Source organism: Ambystoma mexicanum, chromosome 6p (genome assembly GCF_040938575.1).
Source record: "Ambystoma mexicanum isolate Mex_15411 chromosome 6p, UKY_AmexF1_1, whole genome shotgun sequence".
Lineage (NCBI taxonomy): Eukaryota > Metazoa > Chordata > Amphibia > Caudata > Ambystomatidae > Ambystoma > Ambystoma mexicanum.
Window position 1 is genome coordinate 364,076,378 of NC_090935.1, and position 27,407 is coordinate 364,103,784.

The 27,407-nt window shown below is 45.0% G+C and overlaps 1 pseudogene; it reads right to left on the reverse strand.

The window, feature by feature from the left end:
- Positions 1–12,287: 12,287 nt before the first annotated feature.
- Positions 12,288–27,407, reverse strand: part of LOC138510723 (ER lumen protein-retaining receptor 2 pseudogene) — a 51,847-nt pseudogene continuing 36,727 nt past the window's right edge.

The window sequence follows — 27,407 nt, forward strand, 5'->3', positions numbered from 1 at the left end:
TTGGTAATTTGAAAACACCCTCGCCGCCACCGAGACCTGTCCGGCTACGATCCAAAGAAAAGAGACCAAAGAAGGTTTAATGGAAATAACAGCACCAATTTGGAGTTCAGATAATGAGGAGGAGGAAGGGGCAAATTAAACCTCCAAATTGCTGAAAACCAAATGGTATCCCGCTTGGAGTTCTCTATTTATTCCATTGAATCCACCAATGAAGCGCTGGAAAGAGACCAAGCGACCCCTAGTGAGGACTCGCAAATAGAGCATAGATCGGCTGATGTCTGCGGAAATTATTGTTAAGGCTCCAAACTATTCGAGAGCCCAAGATGGGGTGTTTCAAACCTTGACCCAAAAAAGAGCTGTGGCCGAGAAACAATTTCAACTAAAAACAAGGAGCTCGTTAAGCATCCTCTGGTTCAACAAATACCCATATGGAAAAACCAGATTGTTAAACAGAAGTTAAATAAAAAGGAGGTAATAACTCTATCCCTGGAGCGTCTGCTTCACTCAAATGATGGTCTTATCCTTAATCGTAGGAATGTAATGACCTTATTGCACCACATTCCTAATCTCTGTTTGATCTATTCGGATGACATTCTATTGGTTGAGTTTGTGAGGGAATCCCGAATGGACTGGGTGATTTTGCATCTGAGAACAAACCTAATAAAACGGACCTTGTGGGAAGCAGCCCCAATGTTCCTGCCACTAGGGTTTGAGCTCAAACAGGAGATGGTAGGCCCATGGGTTCCGTCAGGTAACAACATTACTACAACCAATTGTAATTGTAATTGTTTATTTGTAAAGCGCTTATACACAAGTGAAGTGCTTCAAAACGCTTCAATGCGGGAAGGGAATACATTCGTCATTCTTAGGCCTTGAGGATTTATAATGTTCAAACAACAATAGCTAGCATACTAGCCCAGAGGCATATCTACTAGTGAAGGTCTTGGCCAAGAGTGAGGGGATAAGAGGGGCTGGGGGGAGAAACATACAGATCAATAAACTACAGTACTGCCCTGGCAACATTTCAGATTGCTTGGTGGTTGGTCATCCAATGGGCCTATGCATGAGTATTTCAAGCACAACCAAGCTAGGGAGGACCGGACAGACAGACTTGCAAGGTCTAGAACTTTCAAGGTCGTGGAAGTGCGCAGAGCACGAAGTGCGCGGGAGGGGGACAAGTGTGCCCAGTCCACCACAGGCCTGGGTTAAGTGCAGATTGGTTGCCCCTCTCATGGAGCATATTGCAGTAGTGCCAGGCAGAGTGCAGAGGCCTGCAAGCAAGTTCAGGACTGGTAGGGGAGCCTGGAACCTGTGAGGCCCTGGAGGTGCACCAGGCAACCAGTCAGCTAACTGAGCAGGTTGGGGAAGAGAAGGAAGGAGGGAAAGAAGCGAAGAGAAATGAGGTTAGCAGGGGAGAGGGAGAAAGAGGAAGAGGCAAGGTAGGTCTTCAGGAGTTTCCGGAACTTAAGGAGGTCCGGCTGAAGACAAAGAGAGGTAGGTAGGCTGTTGCAGAGAGATGCACCTTCAGAGGATAAGGATCTACCCCCAAATTGCTGTTTGGAGAAAGGAGGCCGAGCGGAGGGCTCTAGAATGAGAGTATTTGGGGAGAGCGTGTTGTAGATATTAGGGGCCCTTGCCCCAGAAAGCCTTGTGGACTATGCAGATGGTGTTGAAATTGATCCTTGCGGCCACAGGGAGCCAGTGGCGTGATTTCAGTGCCGGAGAGAAGCGGACCCTGGGCTTGAGGCCAAGGATAAGTCTTGCGGTTCTGTTTGGATAAGTTGAAGAGGTCTGGGAGTAGAAGTAGGAAGATTGAGAAAGAGACTGTTTCAGTAGTCCATTCTGTAGAGAACCAGGGCTCTGGAGACAGTGAGCCTCTGGGGGAAGGTGAGAAAAGGTAGAATACCTCTGAGCAGGTGAAGTTGGTAGTGTGACTTTTTGGACATGTCCAAGATGTGAGAAGAGAAGGAGAGAGTAGAGTTGAAGATGACCCCCAGATTTTATGCCTCACTGGTGGGTGTGTGTGAAGGACCAAAGGAGGCTGGCCAGAGTGAGAGTGGAAAAGTGGAAGCTGGGGTCCCAATGAGGACGATCTCTGGCTTGCTGGCAGAGATTGTTAGCAGCACACCAGGACTGAATAGCAGACAGACAGTCAGGAATGAGCAAGGTGGAGGAAGAGGCCGAGGGTAGCCTGAAAGAGAGCTGTGTGTCATCCGCATAGCATTGAAAGTTGGAGGTGAAAGCAGAGATCTTATGGGCCAAAGGGGCCATGTAGACATTGAAAACCCAGGGGGATAGATTAGATCCCTAGGGCACACCACAAGTAGAGAGAGTGATAGCGGAGCGAAAGGACCCAAGTTCCACCGTTAAGGACGGTCAGAGAGAAAGGACGCGAGCCACGCCAGGGCCTGATCTGTGAAGCCCAGGGTATCACGGAGACGGAAGATCTGGATGGTGTGGATCACTGTATCAAAAGCGCAAGAGAGGTCAAGGAGAATGAGGACAGACCGAGTGTTAGAGTCAAGGTTTGAGAGAAGGTCTTCACGGGTGTTAAGAAGAGCAGTTTCCATGCATCTGGATGCTCTATAGCCAGACTGATGGTCATGGAGACAACCAACAGATTCAGTGTGGAAGGCAAGCTGAGAGATAGCCAACCTCTCCAGGAGTTTGCCCAGGAAAGGAGTGATGGATATGGAACAGAAGGGTGGTCAGAGGGGTTTTTGAGCAGTGGGTGCACAAGAGAATGCTTGCAGGAAGTGATGGTACCAATGATGAACATGACCAACATGAGCTAGCAAGAAAACCTCATAGGTTTAGCATACCGAGATCTGGCATACAATCTGATAAATGGGAAAGTTCCTGTGAGGTAAAGGGTCGAGAATAACCTGTCCTAAAAGGCGGACCTCTGAATGTAACCTTCTCCCGTCTAAAATCGGACAAAAGGAGGGCAGAAGAAACGCAATACAGTGCCGCTTGTGATTATCAAATGGAAGAATGGGCCTGGCTTCCGATAGCCCTTTCACACTCTCAAGACCAATAGCGTGATATAAACAGTCACTTGGAGTCTATGCAAGTTGGCTGTTGGAACACAAGAGGGTTCATCCACCTTTTCAACAATGAGGAGCAAGATTTGAAAACCTTTGACATCCTATGTTTCCAGGAATCCTGATTAAGAGAAGCTCCAATATGTGAGGGATATATAACATTTCTCAATCCAGCTAAAAAAGGCCCAACAGGTAGACCATTTTCTGGTCTCTTAACTTTGATTAAAATGGGACGAGGAATTGTGATGCAAAAACATTATACTCCCAACCCTTGGATCCAAGTGCTTAGGTTGGAAATCAGGCAAAAGATGAAAGCTCCTAAGCTAATTCTGTACTTGCTGAACTTGTATTGGAATCCGGCAAAAGTGAAGGAAGAAGTGTTCATAAAATGTGTAGTAGATCTGATAGATCAGGCGCATGTGGACTTTGTGAATCCCTATATTATACTTTGTGGAGACTTGAACATCAGGTGTATTGATAATAACCAATAATAGCTACCATCTTGTAGCGCCTGGACTATGGAAACACACTCCTCGCAGGTGCAAGTAAGCAAAGCATGCACAAATTCCAACTGGTCCAAAATAATGCAATCAGAACGATTATACAAAAAACAAGAAATGAACACATCAGTGAAGCCAGACGGGACCTCCACTGGCTGAAAATGGAGGACTGTGTACATTTTAAGTCCTTATGCCTAACACACAAGTGTCTTTATGGCAAAGCACCAGCCTATCTGAAGTCCAAAGTCACTTTTTACAACCCTTCCAGGGCACTAAGATCAGGAGCCAAGGGCCTGATAACAACCTTGAAACATAAAAAAGAACTTGCCGTGGGTAGAGCTTTCCCCAACTAAGCAGCAGTCAACTGGAACAAACTGCTGATCTGTCTTAGGTTGGAGACTAATCACTCCTCCTTTCGTAAAAATCTTAAAACTGTGCTTTTCAAGTAAACCACTTTGTAAGATCCCTGGCCTTGAAAAATGTCCCTACTCTACCTGTATCGTGATCTGTCCTGTTTTACGTTGTGTTACTATTCGTCTGTCCCTGTCTCCATGTATGCGCCCCGATGCCTGCGGGCAGTCGGCGCAATACAAATAAACAAATAAATAAATAAAAATAAAATAAGGGGGCCTCCATAAAATCTGCTGAAGCCGTACAGCCCCTAAGGGAGCTAGTGCACAAACATGGTTACAAGAGATGGAGGCCAGAGAGCTCCAGATGCTTAATGGTCAAGCAATGGGGGGTATCCTGGCTAAAACCTCCTGGTAATGTGGTCACCTTAAAACCACATTAGACAATTTCTTCATCTCAGGTAATTTCCTATGAGGGGTCATGTCACTGGAGATAGTCCAAACAGAATTCAGTGATCATGCCCTCTTGAAGTTAAGTTGGACAGGGACGGCAAATGTGAAGACTGATTGTAAATGCATTGACGTTCGGGTCTCCCAAGGTAGAAATAGATTGTGTATTAAACCACACACTACAACGGAATTCAGAGATTTAGTGGACCAAGATAGTACAACTCTGCACTACGTGCCCTTAATCACAATATTTGAACAAGTTGATTCTAGAGAGAAAATACATTAATTCTCCCGAAAACATAGATCCAGCAACAAATTGGTGGAGGAACAGAAGAGATTTAGGTTAGAAATGAGAGCGCTAAATAGTGTCCCTGGGATCACACGAACTTTGAATAAGGAAAAACGAAGGCCGCAATATAAAAACTGGCTTCTATCCTTCAAAGCCAAAAGATCCAAACAAGAGGCGGAGAATTTACTAAATGTTTTATGCAAGAAAAATTCCTGCTTCACATGAGAATTGATAAACAAGGTGGCCACTCCCCAGGAAGCGCTACAAGTGTCGGCAGTCTCTGAAGAACAGTGGGTCGAACATTTTGGATCCTTCTTTGCCTTTTAACGGCCAAGTGGGAGGAACTGGAAAAGCTTGACCCAATACTGTGGTCTTGGCAACGGACAAAAATTATATCTTGAGCTTGATTATGAAATTAAGTACTTCAAGAGCTCACGGCCCTGATGGCCTAACAAATAATATTTTAAAACAGGCCCCTGCTATATGGACCCAGTTTGTATTCCTATTATTCCATAAAATAGCAAAAGAGAAAAGGGTTCCTTTGTCATGGAAAAAGGCCCTTATAAAACCAATTTTCAAAAAGGACGACAGAACAAACCCAAAAGATCATTGACCAATTGCCCTGTTAGATAATCTAGGAAAGCTCTTTACATCCCTTATATTGCAACATCTAACCAAATTAGCCAATAAATCAGGACGCTTAGACCCTCGAGAGACAGAATTTATTAAGTGTATAGGAACCTCCGTAAATCTTTTCCTGTTGAATCTGCTCAACCACCAGGCAACCAGAAAGAGAACAAAACTCTATATTGCATTTGTGGATCTGGAACAGGCTTTTGACAGCATTAACAGGGAAAGTCTATGGGCTAAATTGAATAACTGGAATTGCCCTCCGCATCAGATTCAGGCCATAAGAGAACTGTAATCCGGAACAACAATGCAGGTTAGACTGAACCTGCAGGGTTCATTATCTAAGAATATCGAGACAAATCAGGGACTGAAGCAAGGCTGCCTGCTAGCGCCAGCCTTGTTTAATCTATATTTATCAGATCTGGCTTTCACCCGAAGCAAAGTAGCTGCTTTTCCATCAAAGCACAATGGAACCCTGATACCCTGGATCCTATACGCGGAGGATCTGATTCTGATAGATAAACCTCCCATAGGTCTCCAACATATATTAAATTGCCTTCAGGACTATATGGTTGCTAATGGCCTAAGAATCAATGTTAAAAAATCTAAAATGATGGTCTTGAATGCTAACAAATGCAACCAAAAGCCGACATTTAAATGATTGGTTGCCAAAGAAGCCCTGGAGTGCATTAATTCCATCACATAACTGGGGGTACGCCTTAACCAAAGCCTAATTGAAACGCCATGGGCACTGGGACTAAGAACTAAAGTAAAAAATGTTGCTGCGCAAGGAATGGTTCTCTGGCAAATTTACATTGATTCCACTCCTTACTTTCTATAATCAGAAACTAAGCCAAATTCTCTCCTATGGTGTGGAAACCGGACTGAATCTTCCCAGGCAAGTTTGGGAGATCCTAGAAGGAGCGTTTTGGAAGAGGGTTTTGCAACTAACGAGAAGCCTACCTGTGACATGTATTAGATTTGAATTGGGTTTGCAATCTCTATATTCAATATCCTTACGGATGTCGATAACCCTGTTCCAAAAATCTCTTATACCCCAAACATCACCTCCAGTGTATATTTTAAGTGGCTGTCCAAAGAGGTGGAATGGCCTTTGGACTATTGGAAAGCAAAGTGTACTGCTTGTTTGTCAAAAATGAATCTATCTTCTGAGCTTTTAGTACTTAATCCAATGGCTGTTAAAAGGAAATTACAACGCCATGATTGGATATTAACTCAATAAAAAAGAAACCAATGTTTGCTGATGAAGGACTATAGTGGAGAAAGTAGAGCATTGAAAATGATATCTAAATACCTGGAGAAATTCCCTAGTCTAACATACAGAGGGCAGTTTATGAGAGTCGGATTAATCCTGTATTTTACTAAAGAGATTCTGGGCGCTCGCAAACAAATAGGAAAACATGCCCTCACCTGTGGATTCTTTGAAAAGCAAGATGTGGTAGAAACGTTGAAACACCTAATAGTATCATGTGTGGGGCTAACTGCTCTAAGAACGTATTCATTAGGAATCTTCTTTGACAGAGTAAATACAGCATCAACGGATCAATTGTGTAGGATGCTCTTATTAGGTGAAAATCCATCTGTGATTTCTTCAGTGGTGACATTTTTAAATGAACTCCTTAAGGGTGAGAGAATTTGATATAATAGGGGAAAGTAAATACAAAGGTGTTGGTGTAGGGTTCTTTGGGAAAAAAATAATTCTTGGCTTGCACATTTTCTTGAATTTTGTACCGGCAACTTGACCTCCATTTGGAATACTTATTTTCTTTTATGATGTTTCTATGATGAAATGATGTGTAATGGTCTGGAAATGTTAAATGTTTGAAATAAACCAATAAAACATAAAAAAAAAGATTTTTCGAGTTTATTAATTAAAGCAGTCATGCTATATGCAATTGAATTGACATCTTTGGCTGTAATGGTGGGTAGAGGATCTTCATGTCGTATGATGGGATGAAGCTTACCAATTAGATGAGAAACGTGTTCCACTGTGACATTATAAAACTTAAATCTGATCGGATGAAGATGTAGGTATAATATTCTGTGAGGTACTTTTTGCCGCCACGCGGAAATAGGTTTTATTTTGGATGTCAGAAATCTAGGACACAAAATGATTATTCAGAGCCTCACGATGTTCATGAGTAATGGTAATAATCTTATGAGCCGCAGCAGGGTTCAGAAAACAATTTCCTGAAATTATTATTGCTCTTCCCAATCAGCTTATTAAAAAATGTCTTTTTAGCGATAACAATCACTTGTTTATATTTCCTTTGGGTATCTTTGATTTGCTTTAGGAAGAGTAAAGAGTTATTTTGCCTTTCCCAAAGTCATTCAAATCTAATGAGGTTGTGTTTAATCTTTATTAATTCTTGATTAAACCAGGGAGTCATTTATTAAGAGTTGACCTGGTTCACTGTTAGCAGTGGAGTCAATTAATCGCAATTTATACCAACTCTTTGTATAGTTCCCTATGTGAGTCGACAGTAGATCTCCACCACATTGCAAGATTTAAAAACTCAGTATTTTCCAAGAATGATGATAGCGTCCTATTGGCAAGAACTGCAATCGCCGTACAAATATTAATCTACATGTGAGCGCAATTTAAATTAAATGCGTATTAGTTTGCAGTTTTAACTTTTGCCAAAGGTCACCTGAAAACTTTCTGGGTATTCACTTTTGTAACACTCTTACCTTGGCTAGTCACATGGAAAAGCAATCTATTAAGATGTCATAGCAATTGGAGGAATTATTGCTTTTGCTAATAATTATAAACCTCATTTCATGTCTTTATGAAGCTGAAGTTAAATTGGTGGCTTCAGATGACACGGGCATTTAGTTTAGGTTTTTGGTACTCTCACCCAGTTACAACTGGTACTACATACATTTTGTACAACATTTTTGGAGTGCCTCTCTATGTCTGCAGTATTTGTACTGGCTAGTGAATTAGGTGTATAACTTTCGGATGATGATCTAGCCTTAACTCTGATTACCTTGTCTTTAAATATAATAAGTAAAGAGAAAGCCCAATTATCAAAGCTGTTGCTTGGGAGTGTACTGAAAAATAACTACATTTGTAAGATTTCTTGCTACGTTACGTGAGTGACAAATATTGGCAGGACCAAGACCCGACCTTGGAGATTTTCTCCAATATTTTACCAAAACCTATGAAAAAGAAAATTCTTGATGATTTAACATTGTAATTGAAGCTTGCACAACACTAGCTACTCTATCAGTACCAGGAATCCAGGGTTATCAGATTCATAGCCCCATTTTGCATGACAGGTGTCTAATTACATGATTACGGTTTAATTGTTTAATGATAAACTTAACATACACAAGGTGATGACAGCAACACACAAAGGAGTTTGCATATGTGTGCCTCTTTTCTCTACCTACACCTGAGACTGCATTTCACATCATATTATTTGTAAAATGTACAGTGACTTGAGGACTTTTAAGGCTAAATCAATTAGGACGGTGTGGCCCAGTTTTCATTTTTTTATTCTGGGCTAATGCACTAGCCACAGCATGTGCGATTCCACATTTTGTCAGAGGTGCAATGCAAGTTAAGAGAAACACATGTTAGGAATAGATTTATGAATTTATGGATAAGGCTAGAATACCTAGTTTATATTTACTGTTGTACGGCCACAATCATAGGTTTTCGAGATGTAGAATTGTTTTAGTATGCAAGTTTGCTGTTTTATTGGACCTTTTTTATTCAAATTATTAAAGATGAACATTTATGGAAATAACATCCTGAATAAAGATTTTTGATGAGCGTAGTCCTAGCACCCTCCCCTTTTCCTATTCACTTCTAGCAATCTAAAGCATACTGCTAGTCGACAATATAGCTAGCCATCTAAAACATGGCACAGTAAAACTAAGGATATGTCATATTAGTGCTGTCAGAATAGGGAAGCTAGTAGTCATGTGATGTTCTTTCAGGCACTGCAAACCCCTCAGTTTGAAGGGGACATACATTTTTCAAAATGTAATGGCTACCAAAAGGCAATGCCTTAAAAGCAATCTAAAGCAATGGATACAAATACAGGTTACCAGTAGCAATCCAGTTAGAATCTCTCTTCCATCCACCCATGCATGCATGGTAGGACTTATGCTGCCAAGAAGATGGGCAGGGGATGGGAGGTTTTGAAATGCGGTATGCCCAAACTGGTACAGCAACTTGGCTCATGTCTTCCCAAGCATGAGTAAGCAGTCAATAGTAACCTGCCAAAAAGCACAGCACAGACCCTTTGAATGTTAAAGACCTGTGTAAAATGTAAAAATGCAGAATAATTGGATTAAAAGTCTAGAACAAGCCTTCAAAATATGGGAGCAAGAATACAATTTGAATTTGCTAAAATAGGCAAAATGTTAATACTTTAGATCCAAGGTGCTGATTTACTTGACTCTTGGGAATGTCTACCAACCCTCCTTCCCGTGTCCAGTCCTCGCTGCTCCAGCATCCATGGACATTGGATGTGCTTCACCAGGCCCCCACTAACATCTGTCTAATCACTCTCCTTTCAGCAGATTGGTAGTGCTTTCTGGCAAGCTATGCAAACTCCCACTCAACCAAGTACCTCTGTAAGACTGACGCTCTGCTCACTGGAACTGCAGGGCCCAAAAGGGAGGATACATGCAAGGTGTGGGTGCCCTAAACCACATCATATATACAAAGATTGGTAGCCGTGGAAATCTAAATTAGAGGTGCAGCATTACAACTTATAGAATCCTTGTTATCCACACAACACCACTGCAATGTTAAAAGTAATATGGATACACCGGAAGGAGTATTTGGCAGCACAAAGTCAGTATCCAAACTCTATGTGAAATTCCACACCTTCATTTGGAACAAGGAGAACAATGCTCAGCATTTTCTAGCTGCATCGACCAGCTGCTACAACTGGCGCATCAAAATAAAGGAGTTGCTGCACAAGATATCAACTGTATCGGCAGCAGCAGATCCTGAAAGGGGCAAAAGCGGGAAATTATATTGTGGGAGCTTAAGCTGCAAAATAGAGCATGCAGGCCACCATCACTAAAGAAACTAATGAAAGGGATCAGGATATTAGTGGGACAAATGGAAAACTGTCAGTCCCAGCATCGGTGCTGCCCAGGAAACTGCCCATAGATGCAAAGGAGGCTTTGAAGAATCAGCATCAGGGGCTGCATAAACTAAGGTTGGAGATCACTGCCAAAGGGACTGCCTTGCTCATGAAGGACAGGGACAGAGCTGTATTCTTGGCATCTACGGAATAGAATTCCGGCAAGTTCCATATAGACAGTAGCTTCATTGAATCCCCTCTGCAGGCCACATGCTATGTGCCACTTCAACCATGGAAAATCTGCTACCACTTTGAAGAGGAAGTACATACCATCAGAGTGTGCCAGAACCAAGTCAATTACCAAATATTCACAGAATGGTTTGCTGCTTTTCCCATCCAAGCAAGAAGGTTTTGGGGAAATGGCAGTCAAGTTCAGGACTGGGAGCAACCAGAAGCTCAATCACAGTAAGGTCCCATCAACCATATAATTGACATGAAAACAATCAGTTGTCTCATTGTTGAATGTCCTGAAAACACCAAGAGGCCTCAGGTCCAGCAGCCCCAACCACTGCCCCACCACAAAAAGACAATGTCACACACCGCACCAACAGAACACAAACATCAGACCACCCTTGGACCAGCTGAGCTGATGCCTCAGAAAGACATCCTGAGTGTTTAGATGATTACTCAAAGAATTGATGTTGTCTATGACAGTGGAAGACAAAAGAAAGTCCTGCTTGATAGATGGTCACAGACACAGATAACCAATGTATATGCGCCTTGCAACTGGGACCCCTCTGATGCCACAGCCCCTGGCGGTGTTGAAACTTCTCGGCATGGTAGACACAGTATGCTAGTACCAGGGTTAAACCAACATAAACGTTCGGCTACTAAAGGGTGTAATAGGAGTGCAAAATGACATTCAAACACTGGCACAGCTTTGCACCACAAAAGCCCCAAACCCAACCATTAATATCAAGTTAGGCGCCAATTTATCTATGTTTGGGACCTTGGAAAACGTCTGTAGAATGATGGCTGGGATGCAGTATGGTAGGACATTGAGTATGCCCACCCATTATCAGCAAGCTTACTACAGAAGCAGTAATGGATGTCACTATCATGATTTATTTTTTTCTTAGAAAATATTTAATTTGGGAATCGGATGGGGTTTTAATCGAAAGGTTTCATGCAACAGCTCAGTAACAAAACGAAAAAACAGATTGTTTTCAAATATAAACAATGGTAACTGCTGCTTTGGATTTTGAAACAAATATAGAAATCATATCAATCCTCAAAAGGGGCACATCATCAAAAGACCACTTGAAGCTGAATATGAAGGCATCCATTCCAACGCCTCAGACAATAAGAATGCTCATCACTTCATACACATTACTGCAAGCTATGTGTGCCTGTGACTATAACAATACACCATTGATATTAATGAAGCAGGCACTGATAGGAATTTTAAAAAACTAAAATAATTGTAAAACAATATGAAAATAGTCATGAGAAGGCTGCGCACACAACAGTCACTGCTGCCTTTCCTCATGATCATTGAACTAGGAACCTGACATTCTGGCCACCCCAGGTGCTGCTTATGACACTCACAGAGAAGAGGGAAATGTACATATGGTGCTCAAGAGTCACTATTTAAGTGTAATTTCACAGTCTGATTTTGAAGAAAAATGTAGAATCCATGTAAATTAATACAGACAGTAATTCAAAATACAAATGAATACATTAATGAAATTCTCACTTTCAGATTGATTCAACTGAAACCACACACAGAATTAGATTAGTCAATACAGCACAAGGTTCGGAAAGGACAGAAAACCTTCTTACATCGTAATAAAAAGGAGAGACAAGGCAAGAGACATAACACATAAAGCTGCTGGTTGCTTCGTAATCATACAGTCCCACCGATTACTTGTTAGTATTTTGGACTTTCAGTCTCAGACTTCTTGCACCTTGCTTGTGGTAAAGATTGTTCTGTCCACTTGGATTGGCAAACTCAGCTTCTTTCCCTTTAATCCCTTTGTGGCATACAAGTAGAAGAAGTCAAAGTAAAGAAGTAAAAAATTGCTATGAGATCAAGGAATCCCTCAAAGAAATAGCGCCAAATCCAGTTGATCAAATATAAAGCACGGTACAGGCCAAGAAGAAAAGGTAATGAGTTTAGATGGTCTCTGCTTCACCAGTTTTGCTGATCATGAAGTGTTGGGGAAGGATGGCCACAGACACCAGTTAGAATGAGAATGTCCACAGAAGCTCTAGAGGAGCAAGGTCATGATTAGCCAGGAAAGATAATCCACCAAGTGGGACCACTAGGAATTCCACTCAGAAGGTAACATAGGTTTCCATCATATGTAGACTAGAAGCTTGTGTAGATATGTTATACAGTGACGTAGGAGCAACCAATGTAGGTAACCTTCATTATTTAGGAATTATATAAAGAAATGTATGCCGTAAAGAGGTCCAGATAGCGTTTGGTGAAAAGCATTGCAAAAAAAAGATGGCTTGTTCCTGAATTACCGGCACAGGACCTGGTCTTCCATATCATGAGCAGCAGGAAAATGATAGCTACCAGGAGGGACAGATCTCCCATGAGTCTGAAGATGTTTCTGTTAAAGTTGTTCTGGTGGCAGGGGTCCTGCTGGTGAGGCACTGACAGGCTGCACACCTGGCAGTGAAGGGGCTCATAAATTGTGGACAAAGCATAATTCTAACGAGATCTGCACAAATGGTGAATAGATGAGTCCAACTAGAGGTATACCATGCTTGGAGACATGCTTATCCAGAGAATCTTGGTGAATTACATTTTTGGAGGCTGAAACTCATCAGAGTTCCCCTCACCAATGTCGTAACCACAGAATCATCCTGGCTCGGGGTTTCCCTGTGTGACCCTAATGCCCTGGGTGGGGGAACTTTTATTAGCACATTCAGTCACTAATCAAAATGTACCAGGTGTTTTACCCTCAAGGTCACCTTGCAACACTCTACTACTTCCGTTCAGCTGCTATGCCATTGTATGTTGCCAGGTACATTCCAGGGAAGACAGGTGTTGGATTAAGATTTCATGATCCAAGCATATGTTGTGTCTGGGACATCCTCCAATTGTTTCAATGCTATTGGTCAATGCTGGCCCTTGATCTCTAAGGCCCGCATCCAAGGCCCCTGTCAGCTTCCCTGTCCGCTTACTGAGACCCTACATGGCGTTACCTTCAAAGCCTGACCCTCCCAAGAAACTACACTACCAAGACACTTGTACTTCCCTCTCTTTTGATTAGTCCCCTCCCACTGCCTTTCAATTTCACCTCATTGACCTTCACTCTACCTTCTGCCTGCTCCACCTGGTCTTCCCTCTATGCTCTCAAATGTTTCTCCTCTCAGCACTCACCTATAATCCTACGTCATTTCTTTTACCAATTCATGCCTTGAAACTGCCTCGAATGTCACATTTGGGTGTGTTTGGGAAAGTCAAATTTGGGTGTGTTTGGGAAAGTCAAATTTTGGGTGTGCTTGGGAAAGTCAAATTTGGGTGTGTTTGGGGAAGTCAAATTTGGGTGTGTTTGGGAAAGTCAAATTTGGGTGTGTTTGGGGAAGTCAGATTTTGGTGTGGTTGGGGAAGTCAAATTTGGGTGTGTTTGGGGAAGTCAAAATTGGGTGTGTTTCTGTAAATCGAATCTGGATTGTTTTTTGAAAGTCTAATTTGGTCTGTTTCTGTAAATCATATTTGGGTGTGTTTGGGACAGTTCACACTTGGTTGTGTTTTCACTTTACTTCAGCCCTCAATTAGCACAGTGACTGCCCCATACCTCTATTCTCATGTATTTCTCCCACTTCCTCCTCTCTCTACCTGCTCATGGCGTTATCTGTTTCTCCTATCTTCTCCAACTGTTTCTCTATCAACTATCGTTCCCTTCTCACTAAGTCTGGTAAGAGGACATTCAAAAAGAATATCCTGGCTTCCAACCCAGGTCTCCCCATTGCTGATACCAATTTCTAGAACCTCTGCAAGACTAACCCTCACTGGCATCCTCCTTTTTGTTCCCTCACCTGATCTCTGGACGCCTCATATGATCTCTATGCTCTGTACTGTCTCCTCCTCTTCCATTAATGGGGGCACCCATTGGGAAGTCAGTATGGATCTCTTTGATTCCTCCAGAGTCTTCATTAATGTCACTTTAAATGGTACTGAGATGATGCAAGGCCCTCAGGCTAATCACCTACTCTTTGATAGGCAGTTCCCTCGCCTCATCAACTTCCGCTCATCTCCAGATGTCCCCTTCTCTCTTCCCCCGGCTACCTTGCCCTCATCCACTTCCTCCTCCCCCCATCTCAAGATCCTTCCACACCTCCGCAGGGTTTACCTCTGATTTGTACCCTTCCCTGTAAGGTCTTTAAGGCTAGCAACCTTCTCCATCTTGCCACTCTAAACTCACGATCGCCTGTTAAACACTCCTCTGACATTTGCCACCTCCTACAAGAACTTGACCTTGATGTCCTTGGTCTCACGGAGACGTGGTTCATGGACAGCTCTGTCACGAGTTTTGACACTCTCCTCCCCGATGGCTACAAAATCCTCTCAGCCCCCAGATCCAACCGGCCTGGAGGGTGTAACGCTCACCTGATTCCCGTAGAGGCGCCGGTCTTGACTGGGCGTATACCGTATCTTCAAAGGTGATGTGTAACACACGGCTGGCTCTTTGGGCTGGACCTCTGTGCACTGTATGTCTGACTCGAAGGGTAAGATGTCTGCAGATAGAAAATATGGGATTAAGGAACTGGGTTATTGAATGTCTCTCTCTTCTTCCCTTTCTCTTCTCCTGTAGAACCCCAAAGGTTAACGCTCTCACCTTAGGTAAGTGAACGCCGTGCTCTCCATCTGCCTCGGGGCAGGTGCTGTAACCAGTTTCTTCACTGGATAAGGGGAGCAGGCCTCTTGACTTCAGAGGACTGCTGTCCGTCGTTTACTGCACGAACGGTAAATTTCGAGTAATTCTAATGTCTTTAAAGTCTTTAGTAATGATGTTTCTTGTTTTGCAGGGTTCTGGCGATGGCGGATGACGGGCTGAAGTGAGTTGAAGATGGAGCCCGTGTGATGAATAGAAGCGCCTGGAAGCACGTAAGTAAGCGCTTGTTGCCTGCTTCACGATGCGCTCTAACTGTCTTTTTATTTTGCAGGTACAAGTTCGGAGCGGCTGCAGGGTGCCGGAATACCCACTGGGTTAGATGTGGAAAGGAGTAATGGCACGTGAGTATTAAAGTTCCCCAATGTCTTTAAACGCACCTTGTTTTGTCTTTTAGATGCGGGATGCAGCACCGAAGGCCTCCGGAGCGTGCGAAGAGTTGGTAAGCTTTTGTCTTTCAGCTGCCGGAATGCAGTGTGAAGACCTCCGGAGCGCACGAAGAGTAGGTAAGCCTTTGTCTTTCAGATGCCGGAATGCAGCGCGAGGCGTTGGTGACAGCCGATGGACCAGGTAAGTGAAGAGCTGTCACTGAAGACCGTAATGCTAACCTGTTCTTTCTTGTCTTTATAGGTGTTGCTGAAGACTGGATTCAGGATGGTAAGCCTTTTTCCTTAGGCCCAGGATCAGATGCAGAAGACACGATGAGCGTTCTGCTGCAGAGGATGCAGAATAACGCAAAGCAAGATTCATCCATCGGGTGTGGTTTAAATAGCCTCCTGTAGTGCTCAGGTGTCTCCTTCCACAGCCACGCCTAGGTAACAAAAGAGTTCCTGCTTTCCAGAAGAGTTCCAGTGTTCTGAATCTAGGGAGTGGCTCCTGCCCCACCCAACAGGAAAAGTAGTTCCAAACAGAAGAGGATCAGAGGCTCAACTGGCAGGCAAGTAAGCAGCATGGTCTGCTGCAGGTAAGTCCACCCAAGCATTATGAGCCCGGCGCTTCCAGCGCTGGGACTGGGCATATTTATGAGCCTGGTGCCACTGGCACCAGGACTGGGTCCAAAAGGTCCCAATTGGGACTGGTTGGCACTCGGAACCTGGGTTATGGATCTGCTTCCAAGGGAGTTTCTGAAAACCCTGATCTTTTGGAAGCAGAGATCATGACAGTACCCCCCCTCAAGGCCCCTCCCAAACCGGGCTTCTCCGGGGGTTTTGGCTTGTCAGGAAATGTTCGGTGAAATCTTTTCATTAGGCGAGGAGCGTGGACATATTCAGCAGGTTCCCAGGATCTCTCTTCGGGGCCGTAGCCTTTCCAGTCAATTAGGTAAAATAGTTTAGATTTGGAGATCTTGAGTCCAGAATGCTTTTGACTTCAAACTCGAGTTCTCCATCAACTAGGATAGGTTTTGGAGATTTAGTTAGTCGGGTTTGAGGTTGCACAGGTTTTAATAGAGAGACGTGGAAGACCAGATGTATCTTCATGTGCGGGGGCAAGTCCAACTTGACCACTACTGGGTTTACTATGGTAGTGATGGAATAGGGACCAAGGTATCTTGGGTTGAATGTGCGTGGCCCTTTTAGAGGTAGATATTTGGTGGATAACCAGACTTGATCCCCTACTTGATATTGAGGGGCTTCCTTCCGATGTTGATCTGCTCCTTTCTTGTATTGTTCTTTAGCCCTTTGAAGGTGAAAAACAGCTTCCTTAAAGGCTTGGGTGATTGTAGAATGCAGGTAGTCTACTGCTGGTGTTTCAGGATCTTGGAGGGGATCCATCTCCGAGGTTCGAGGGTGACTGCCGTACAAAAGAAAAAACGGGGTTTTCCCAGTTCCCGAATGGACAGAGTTATTGTAGGCATATTCGGCTATCCAAAGGATGTCTTTCCAAGTTTTTTCAGTTTGTTGCAGCATGCAGCGTAAATACTGTTCCAGAGTTTGATTGGTCCTCTCGGTTTGTCCGTCGGTCTGAGGGTGGTGACTGGTCGATAATCTCACATCAATTTGAGCCGACCGACAGCAACTTCGCCAAAAATGAGAAATAAATTGACTACCTCGATCCGAAATTAGAACCGAAGGAAAACCGTGCAGTCGGACGATGTTTTCGAGAAATTCTCGGGCCAGAGTTGCTGCTGTTGGCAAGCCTTTGAGCGGAATGAAATGCGCCATCTTGGAGAATAAGTCCACGATTACTAGAATCGTATTGTATCCGGAGCATGGAGGTAGATCGGTGATGAAGTCCATAGAAAGCGTATGCCAAGGGCGAGGTGGGATGTCAATAGGGCGTAAGAGGCCTGCTGGTCTTTCCTTTTGACTCTTGTTTTGGGCGCATACTCCACAGGACATTATAAAGTCTCTGATATCTTTATTCCAAGACGGCCACCAGAAGTAGCGCTTGATCTTTTCTGAGGTCTTGGCCATACCGGGATGTCCTTCCATTAAAGAATCGTGATAACAAGAGATTACTTTTTTCTGTAAATCTGTGCTGGGTAGGTATAATCGTTCTTGGAAATACAATAAGTTGTCCTTTACTGCAAAGTCCTTTCCCTGCAGATGCCAATTCTGTATGTCTGCTGGAGTTACAAGTTGCCTGGCTTTATCCTTAAGTTCCTCTATGGATTCTGTGGCGATTACACCCAGAATTCTTTGTTCGGGAATGATTGGTACAGGTTTAGGGTTGATCAAGTGTTCTTCCACTCCCATCCGAGAAAGGGCATCAGCTTTACCGTTCTTTGTACCAGGTCGATAGGTAATTATGAAGTCAAACTCGGCAAAGAATAATGCCCAACGGAGTTGTCTAGAGGATTGGGCTTTTGCGGTTTTCAAATATTGCAGGTTTCGGTGATCCGTAATCACAGTAACGGTGTGTCGGGCCCCCAGCAGATAATGCCGCCAAGCCTTAAAGGCAGACTTGATAGCCAGAAGTTCCTTGTCAGTAATCGTGTAATTGATTTCAGGAGGTGAGAATTTGCGGGACCAAAATGCCACGGGATGCAACTGATTGGTTACCGGGTCCTTTTGTGATAGAACTGCCCCCATGGCAAGGCTTGAAGCATCAGTTTCCACGATGTAGGGGAGTTCGGGGCGAGGGTGTTTTAAGATTGGTGCAGAGATAAATTTAGTCTTCAAATCCTGGAAAGCTTGTTCCGCCTCGGTAGACCATTCAAAACGTTTGTTTTTCTTTAACAAGGCAGTGATGGGCTGGACTATTCGAGAGAATTCGGGGATAAACCTGCGGTAAAAGTTAGCGAAGCCTAACATGCTTTGCACACCTTTTACGGAGGATGGTGATGGCCATTTGAGAACTGCATCGACCTTCTTTGAATCCATACGCACTCCGCCAGGTGATAATATGAATCCCAAGAATTCAACTTCAGTCACGTTGAAAACACATTTTTCCAACTTAGCGAAAAGTTTGTGTTGACGCAATCTTTCGAGGACCATTTTCACGTGTTTCCGATGTTCAGATTCCGATGAAGAATAAACGAGGATGTCGTCAATGTAAACAACAACACACACATCTATGAGCTCTCTGAGGACATCGTTCATAAAATATTGAAAGGCGGCCGGGGCATTGCAAAGTCCGAAGGGCATGACCTGATATTCAAATAGCCCATACTTGGTGCGGAAGGCCGTCTTCCATTCATCGCCCTCTTTTACTCGTACCAAGTGGTAAGCTCCTCTAAGATCCAGCTTTGTATATATGCATGCTTTTCTGACTTGGTCCAGGAGTTCAGGGATCAAAGGTAACGGATATCTATTCTTAACGGTGATCTGATTCAGGGAGCGATAATCTATACAAGTTCTAAGGTCTCCTTCCTTTTTTGGAACGAAGAACAAAGCTGAAGAAGCAGGGGACTTGGAAGGACGAATAAACCCATTTGCCAGGTATTGATCCAGGTATTGTCGAAGGTGAAGGTTCTCAGGCTCGGTGAGGGCATAAATTCTACTACAAGGAGGAGTAGATCCAGGTATCAGGTCTATCTGGCAGTCATAAGACCTATGAGGAGGTAGAGTTAGCCTGATCCTTCCGGAAAACATCTTGGTATTCTAGGTATTCGGGAGGTAACTGGGGAGTCTCTGAAGAAATTGCTGCCAGTGCAACACCAGGTGGAGGGTGACAAGTAGAGACACATTCTGGAAACTGGACCGTTCTTGCTCGCCAATCGATCAGAGGATTGTGTTTCTCTAACCAAGGTATTCCTAGAATAATCTGAAACTGAGGGGCCTTGATCACATCGAACACGATCTTCTCATGGTGTCCATCTTGACCTACTAGCGTCACCTCTTGAGTGGTATGCGTTACTGGCCCGGAGGCTATCTCCGTACCATCCACCATAGTAATGACGTCCTTTACAGCCTTGGGACAAAGAGTTAGATTCATCCTCAAAACCATTTCATGATCCACAAAATTGCCGATGGCACCGCTGTCGACGTAAGCTTCAATTGCATGTAATCGATCCGGATTATCAGGGCTAATGAGGACCATAGGTATCACAAAATGCGAGGTCACGGAACTGGTTTTCACGCTCGGCAAGAGGACCTCTATTCTTGTCGGGCGAGGTCGTTTCCCTGCTCAGAGTTTGTAACTTTGGTAACTGCAGCTCCTACTGCCTTCTTGGCAGGTTTCACCGGACAGTCTCGAAGAAAGTGCCCTGAGTTTCCGCAATAGAGGCATAATTGCAACTGTTTTCTCCTTTCCCGCTCCTTTTGTGTTAGAGGACCTTTCAGACCCCCTATTTGCATGGGTTCCCCGGAGTCTACTCCTTTGGAAGGAGTTGGCGGTTTGGAAAATACTCGAGCATCAAACTTGGAACGATCGGCCTTCCTGTTCTGCAGTCTGTGATCTATTTGAACGACTAAGTCTATATAGTCCGAACAATCTTGTGGGGGATTCACTACTTGGGCTAACACATCTTTGAGCACTCCACGTAGACCTCTATAAAACAGCGTAATCCTTTTGTCCTCAGGCCATTGAGTTTCCATTATCAGTCTGTTGAAAGACGCAATATAAGCCAAAAGGTCTTGATTGTCTTGTCGCAACGAAAGAAGCTCATTGTCCAAGGCCTGCCCCTGTGAATGTCTTGCGAACAGTTTTTCCATACTGAGCTGAAAAGCTTGAAAATCATGGAGGACCGGATCATCTTGATTTACTAGAGGGATCGACCAGTCTGCCGCATTGCCACTAAGGTACGAAAGCATGAAAGCTACTTTAGCTTGATCAGTTGGAAAGGCTGCTGGCCGGCATAAGAAATGCAACCGGCACTGATTGATAAATACTGCAAACCTCTTTAGGTCACCAGAAAATCGTTCGGGCGGAGCCAGAGGTACATTCCCAGGTAGGTTGATCTGCACTGGATTCATAGAGGTTGTAGAAGGAAGATTTCCCCCAGATGCGGGTAACGGGGTCTGTCCGGCTTGTGACTGTAGCAATTGTCTAGCGAGATCATCTGTTCGCTCCTTGGAAATAATCAGTTCCCTTCTTAGAGCGTTCGTTTCCTGATGGGCTGCATGCACTTCTGCCCTTAGTTCCCCAAGTAACTGGGCTAGCTGGTCGGTATCCGAGGTTTCCATAGCGCCTGGACGGGAGTTTTGTGGTAGGCTTTGCGTTCTGTAACGCTCACCTGATTCCCGTAGAGGCGCCGGTCTTGACTGGGCGTATACCGTATCTTCAAAGGTGATGTGTAACACACGGCTGGCTCTTTGGGCTGGACCTCTGTGCACTGTATGTCTGACTCGAAGGGTAAGATGTCTGCAGATAGAAAATATGGGATTAAGGAACTGGGTTATTGAATGTCTCTCTCTTCTTCCATTTCTCTTCTCCTGTAGAACCCCAAAGGTTAACGCTCTCACCTTAGGTAAGTGAACGCCGTGCTCTCCATCTGCCTCGGGGCAGGGTGCTGTAACCAGTTTCTTCACTGGATAAGGGGAGCAGGCCTCTTGACTTCAGAGGACTGCTGTCCGTCGTTTACTGCACGAACGGTAAGTTTCGAGTAATTCTAATGTCTTTAAAGTCTTTAGTAATGATGTTTCTTGTTTTGCAGGGTTCCGGCGATGGCGGATGACGGGCTGAAGTGAGTTGAAGATGGAGCCCGTGTGATGAATAGAAGCGCCTGGAAGCACGTAAGTAAGCGCTTGTTGCCTGCTTCACGATGCGCTCTAACTGTCTTTTTATTTTGCAGGTACAAGTTCGGAGCGGCTGCAGGGTGCCGGAATACCCACTGGGTTAGATGTGGAAAGGAGTAATGGCACGTGAGTATTAAAGTTCCCCAATGTCTTTAAACGCACCTTGTTTTGTCTTTCAGATGCGGGATGCAGCGCCGAAGGCCTCCGGAGCGTGCGAAGAGTTGGTAAGCTTTTGTCTTTCAGATGCCGGAATGCAGTGTGAAGACCTCCGGAGCGCACGAAGAGTAGGTAAGCCTTTGTCTTTCAGATGCCGGAATGCAGAGCGAGGCGTTGGTGACAGCCGATGGACCAGGTAAGTGAAGAGCTGTCACTGAAGACTGTAATGCTAAACTGTTCTTTCTTGTCTTTATAGGTGTTGCTGAAGACTGGATTCAGAATGGTAAGCCTTTTTCCTTAGGCCCAGGATCAGATGCAGAAGACACGATGAGCGTTCTGCTTCAGAGGATGCAGAATAACGCAAAGCAAGATTCATCCATCGGGTGTGGTTTAAATAGCCTCCTGTAGTGCTTAGGTGTCTCCTTCCACAGCCACGCCTAGGTAAGAAAAGAGTTCCTGCTTTCCAGAAGAGTTCCAGTGTTCTGAATCTAGGGTGTGGCTCCTGCCCCACCCAACAGGAAAAGTAGTTCCAAACAGAAGAGGATCAGAGGCTCAACTGGCAGGCAAGTAAGCAGCATGGTCTGCTGCAGGTAAGTCCACCCAAGCATTATGAGCCCGGCGCTTCCAGCGCTGGGTCTGGGCATATTTATGAGCCTGGTGCCACTGGCGCCAGGACTGGGTCCAAAAGGTCCCAATTGGGACTGGTTGGCACTCGGAACCTGGGTTATGGATCTGCTTCCAAGGGAGTTGGGAAAACCCTGACCTTTTGGAAGCAGAGATCATGACAGAGGGGGTGTAGCCCTGATCTTCCCTGAGTGGATTCCTGCCTCTCATTCCCACTCAGGCTTACTCCTCTTTTGAATGCCTAGTCAGTAGGCTCTCTCTCTCCTAGTCACTCTCTTACTGTTGCTACTCTCTACCGGACCCCTGGTCAAAGCACCTCTTTTCTCTCCGACTGGGCAGACCTCTCCTCCTCCCTCCTGGCTTCACCAACTCAACTCCTCCTCCTTGGTGACCTCAACATCCATCTTAATTCTACCGGTACCTCACCTGCATTCTTTTGCGACCTCTGTGATTCACTTTCCCTCACCATCCTTCCCTCAGGCCGACTCACTCTGCCGGTCACACACTTGATGTCTTGATCTCCTCTGGCCTCCCCCTCTCTATCCCCTTACCACTCCCCTCTCCTGGAGTGAACGCAGCCTCCTCTTCTCTCATCTCTCCCTCTCCCCCCCCAAGCCAACCCCACTCCCAGACTGCCACCTACCTTCTCGGATATCTGTCCCATGAGGCGTTTGTTAGTTGAGGCCTTCGCTACAACCTCCTCCCCTCCTCCTCCACCCCAGGCTGACTCACACCCTGACACAGCTTTGTCTCTCCTCTATTTCTGCTACTCTCAATGCTCTTGCCCCTGTCGTGAGGATCCGTTTGAAGTCCAAAGCCAAGTGCAATTCTTGGTATGACTCTGACCTAGCTACACTTAAACATAAGTGTAGGGCAATGGAGAGGAAATGGAGGGCTTAGTGTTCATCCTCTAACAAACTGGCCTGCCGTCTGCTCCAAAGGCAATACCAACTCGCTGTCCGCACCAAGAAGAGAGTCCACATACAGGCCTGTGTATCTGCGGTATCTAACAATTCGGCCAAACTCTTCAAAATATGCAAGGAGCTGGCCAACCCTGCTGCAGTCTCTAGCCCTCCTCTCGCATACCAGGCTCTTTGCAATGCCCTTGCCTCTCACTTTATCTTTAAAACCCATGACATCTTGTCCACCCTCTCCCCCGCTCCCCCTCCTTCTCCCTCTTCTTCTCGGCTTGCTGACCCTGCCTCAGCTGCCCCACATCCTCCTTCTTTTCTCCCCTGATGAGGTAGCTAGACAGGTCCGATCTATGAAATCCTCATCAAAAAAGGTCCATCCCTGATCCTCTAAAACCATTAAGGACCACATCGACACACTTGCTCTGGCCCTTTCTGACTTCTGTAACCTCTCCTTTGCCTCCGGCTCTTTCCCCTCCCCTCTTAAGCACTCCCTTGTGCATCCTCTCCTCAAGAAATCCACAGCTGATCCATTATGTCCGGCCAACTATCGCCCAATTACCATTACTCCCTTTGTGGGTAAACTCCTGGAAAAGCTGGCCATCTCTCAGCTTAATCTTCATTCCAACTCTGTTGACTCCCTCCATGACCACCAATCTGGCTTCAGAGCTGCCAAAAGCATGGAAACTGCTCTCCTGAACATCCATGAAGACCTGCTCTGCAACCTTGACCTTAACATTCCCTCTGTCCTCATCCTAGTTTATCTCTTCTCTGCTTTCAACACGGTCAACCATACCACCCTGCTCAATCGTCTCCACGACAACCTGGGCATCACTGATCAGGCCCTGGCCTGGCTGACCACTTTTCTTTCTGATCGACTCTCCCAAGTACAACTCAGGTCCTTCCTATCTTCTATCTCCCTCTCCAACTGTGGTGTCCTCCAGTGGTCTAACCTCTCGCCCTGGCTTTTCAACCAATACCTGGCGACTCTCGCCTACTGCATTTTCATTTTCTGCTCAACTTTCCAGTGCTATGCTGATGACACCCAACTCATTTCAGCCACCTCCTCTCCTTCCCTCATCCATGATTGTCTAATCGCCATTCAAAACTGGTGTGCCGCCAACGATTTCTGTCTAAACGCCAACAAGACTGAGATCCTCCTCATTGGTACACCATCTCCATCTTTTCCTCTCAGTCTCTGGCCGGCCTCCCTGGCCCTCCTCCTACCCCCACCTGCGTGGCTAAGAACCTCAGGGTTATCTTTGATTCCACACTTTCCTTCTCCGCACACATTTCCAACGTCTCCAAAAAGTCAACCTTTTTACTGTACCTCTGCCTTTCCTTTCCCGCCCTCAAAGGCTCACTGTGTCCCAAGCTCTGGTTCTTTCCAGGCTGGATTACTGTAACAGTGTCTTTCTAAATCTGCCTACCTCCACTATCCGCTCTTTACAACTAATCCAGAACAGGACTGCAAGACTTGTCCTTGGCCTCAAGCCCTGGAGTAGTATCTCTCCAGCCCTGAAATCCATTCATTGGCTCCCAGTGGATGCTAGGATAAAATGTAAAGCCCTCTGCATCGCCCACTAGGCTTTCTGGGGCCTGCGTCCAAAATACCTTCAACTATACCTTCGTAAATACCTCCTCTCTTGAGCCCTTCGGTCCTCTACCTCTAACTCCCTCAGGGTTAGTCGTTCTGCAAAGAAATGGGCTGGGGGTAGATCTCTGTCTTCGGCTGGCGCCTCCCTTTGGAACAGCCTCCCAGCCACCTTGAAACTTGAGCAAAACCATCTCCGGTTACTGAAGCAACTCAAGACCTTCCTCTTTGCCTATGCCTTTGCCCCCCTTCTCCCCTGTTGATCTGACTCGTCTATTGGCATGGCGCACCTGGTCACCCTCTCTCATTCGAGCCCAGGCACCTGCTCACCCTGCCACCCTCCTGCACTGCCTCCAGGCCACCCCCTGCACTGGGGTTCTGTATCTTTACACATACAGTCCCCCTCTCACTTTTGTCTGCCCTTATCAGATATACCTTGTCTGACTAAACTTTCACCTGCCATTTGCTGGCTGCACTACCATGGTTTATTGCCTTTATTTATTTAGTATTTATTCTGTTCTATCCTCTGTTTCCGCACTTTCGACCACCCCTGGCCCCCTTCCATGCACTTTCCCCCTTCTCCCTTCTCCCTTCTCCATGCACTTGCGCTTTCTTAAATGTCACTGGGCCTATTAAGATTGCTGTTTTCTTTTATTTTGGTTGTTTCTCCCTTGTTCCCCTCCCTCTTTGCCTGATCGCGCTCTGAAACACTTGTGTATGAGCGCAATATAAATAAAATATAATTTCATTTCATTGTTCTATAGGGGAGGTTGAAAGAGCTTCCTCTGCCATGAATCCTTCAAGCAAGTGCAAAATAGTGAGTTCAGAAAACACATTCAGTAAATGGATCGAGCTTCATCGTGATGTCTGTGTAAATATCCTGCTAGACGACCACAGATGCTGCCTTAATTGCTGAAGTTATTAGAGCAAATGGCCTCTTCAGATGGGGTTACTGGGAGCAAAGCAGCCTTTGCTATTCGATAGGTTATGTGAGGCTGGATTGGAGTTGCTGTTGCATGTACGTGGGTATGTGTGAGCTCCTTGTTGGGTGTCTGCAAACTTTGTCTGTCTAGATGCTTTGGTCTATAAATCCCATCAGCCCTAGCCAGCCTAGTCAATGGTGAGGGGCCATGGGAATCGCAGTCAAAAACATCCGGAGAGCCGCAGTTTGTAGATCTCTGGTATAGGGGTATGGTGATGTGGCAAGAGCTGATGATAGATGTCAGACAACGTAAGGAGTACTTTGTGTAATGCATGTTTGTGTGAAAAGATAGGCAGGTGATGGCTGCTAGTGAAGAGTTTAATGGGCGTTGGATAGGGTGGGAGGCTGAGGCTTTGTTGCCAGTCACTGATTAAAGGCAATCACCTTGCAGTGCTCAACATGGGCGACTGCCATTGCGCAATCAGTGACACAATCTTTGATCAGTGCTTGTGTCCCCCCACACTGCATTTCATTGCAACACAGTGTGACATAGCACATAGCAGGGCAGTGTGACATAGCTGTACAGCATAATATGAATAGTAATTTGGCATAGGTCGTGTTATCCAATATAGCATGGTCAGGTGTGTCACAAGGGCTCCTTGCAGATCTTGACAAAAAACGAGCTCATATTAAAGCAGCACATCGTGGCTGATCTAAAAACAAACATGTTATACACCTCATTATATGGTGATTCAGGTTTGCACATGCATGGTACCATCCAGCATAATGTGAGGAGGAGAGACAAGTAAATGATTAGAGAGAAGCAGAGCAGGAGAGGTGGAATGGTGTAATTAAGAGAAGAAGAGGAGAATGTAGAAGGTTATGGGGGAGTAGTGAAGAGAAGGGAGACGAGAATATGAACACTGTAATGGAGGAGAACATAAGAGAAAACTAGAGGGGTGGATGAGGAAGACAGCAGAACATGGCAGGCAGTCAAGGAGGAAAGGGGGAGAGAGATGGACAGATAAAGAGGACGTACAGCCAGAGAGGAGGAAAGGGAGAGTGATAACGCAGAGGTGTGCCATAGAGGTGCAGCTGTAGAGAGCGCTGCTAGAGACGTGAGCCCTGAGTAGTCTCTGAGCCTGGTTGAAAGGTGTAATCCATGGACGGTCCCTGATAGCCCAATGATGGGTTAAAGGCAGAATACAGTTCAAAACCATGTTTTATAGTCCAATGTGCCTTCCAAAGCAGGGGGGCTAAATACACTAAGAAGAAAATTAGCAGCAGAACATCAGAATTCTATCCATGCCTTGCTGAAACACTTGTGTATGAGCGTGATATAAATAAAATATCATATCATATCTCCAACGTGACCTCAGCAGCAATAACACGCTTAAACCAGAAGCAGCAAAGAGGGTCTTCCTCCTGACCAGGCTCTGCAACTCAATGTCCAGTCGACGCCACAAAGAAGGAGCTCCTATAGTCTTCAGTAGGGGTGGACTGAATAGCATATTTAGTATTCGGCCGAATAGTTGTTCAGTTGTAGCCGAATACGAAGCCAAATACTTTTGTTTAATACATTATGCTCCAAACTGGAAAAATAGACATTTACAAAAAATAATAAAGCACTATTTTAAATGTGTTCCCAGGTTTCATTTATTTCTGTTCATTTTAATCAACATATCATCCTTATGTAAAACAGCATACAAGTCAGAAAAGAACAGATTAACAAAAAGCAGGGACCAAATGTATGAAATGATATTCCATACGCAAAACCACTGATAGTCAAAGTGGCAGGCCTCACAAATGCCACGTGCTAGGTTGCAATGAACAAAA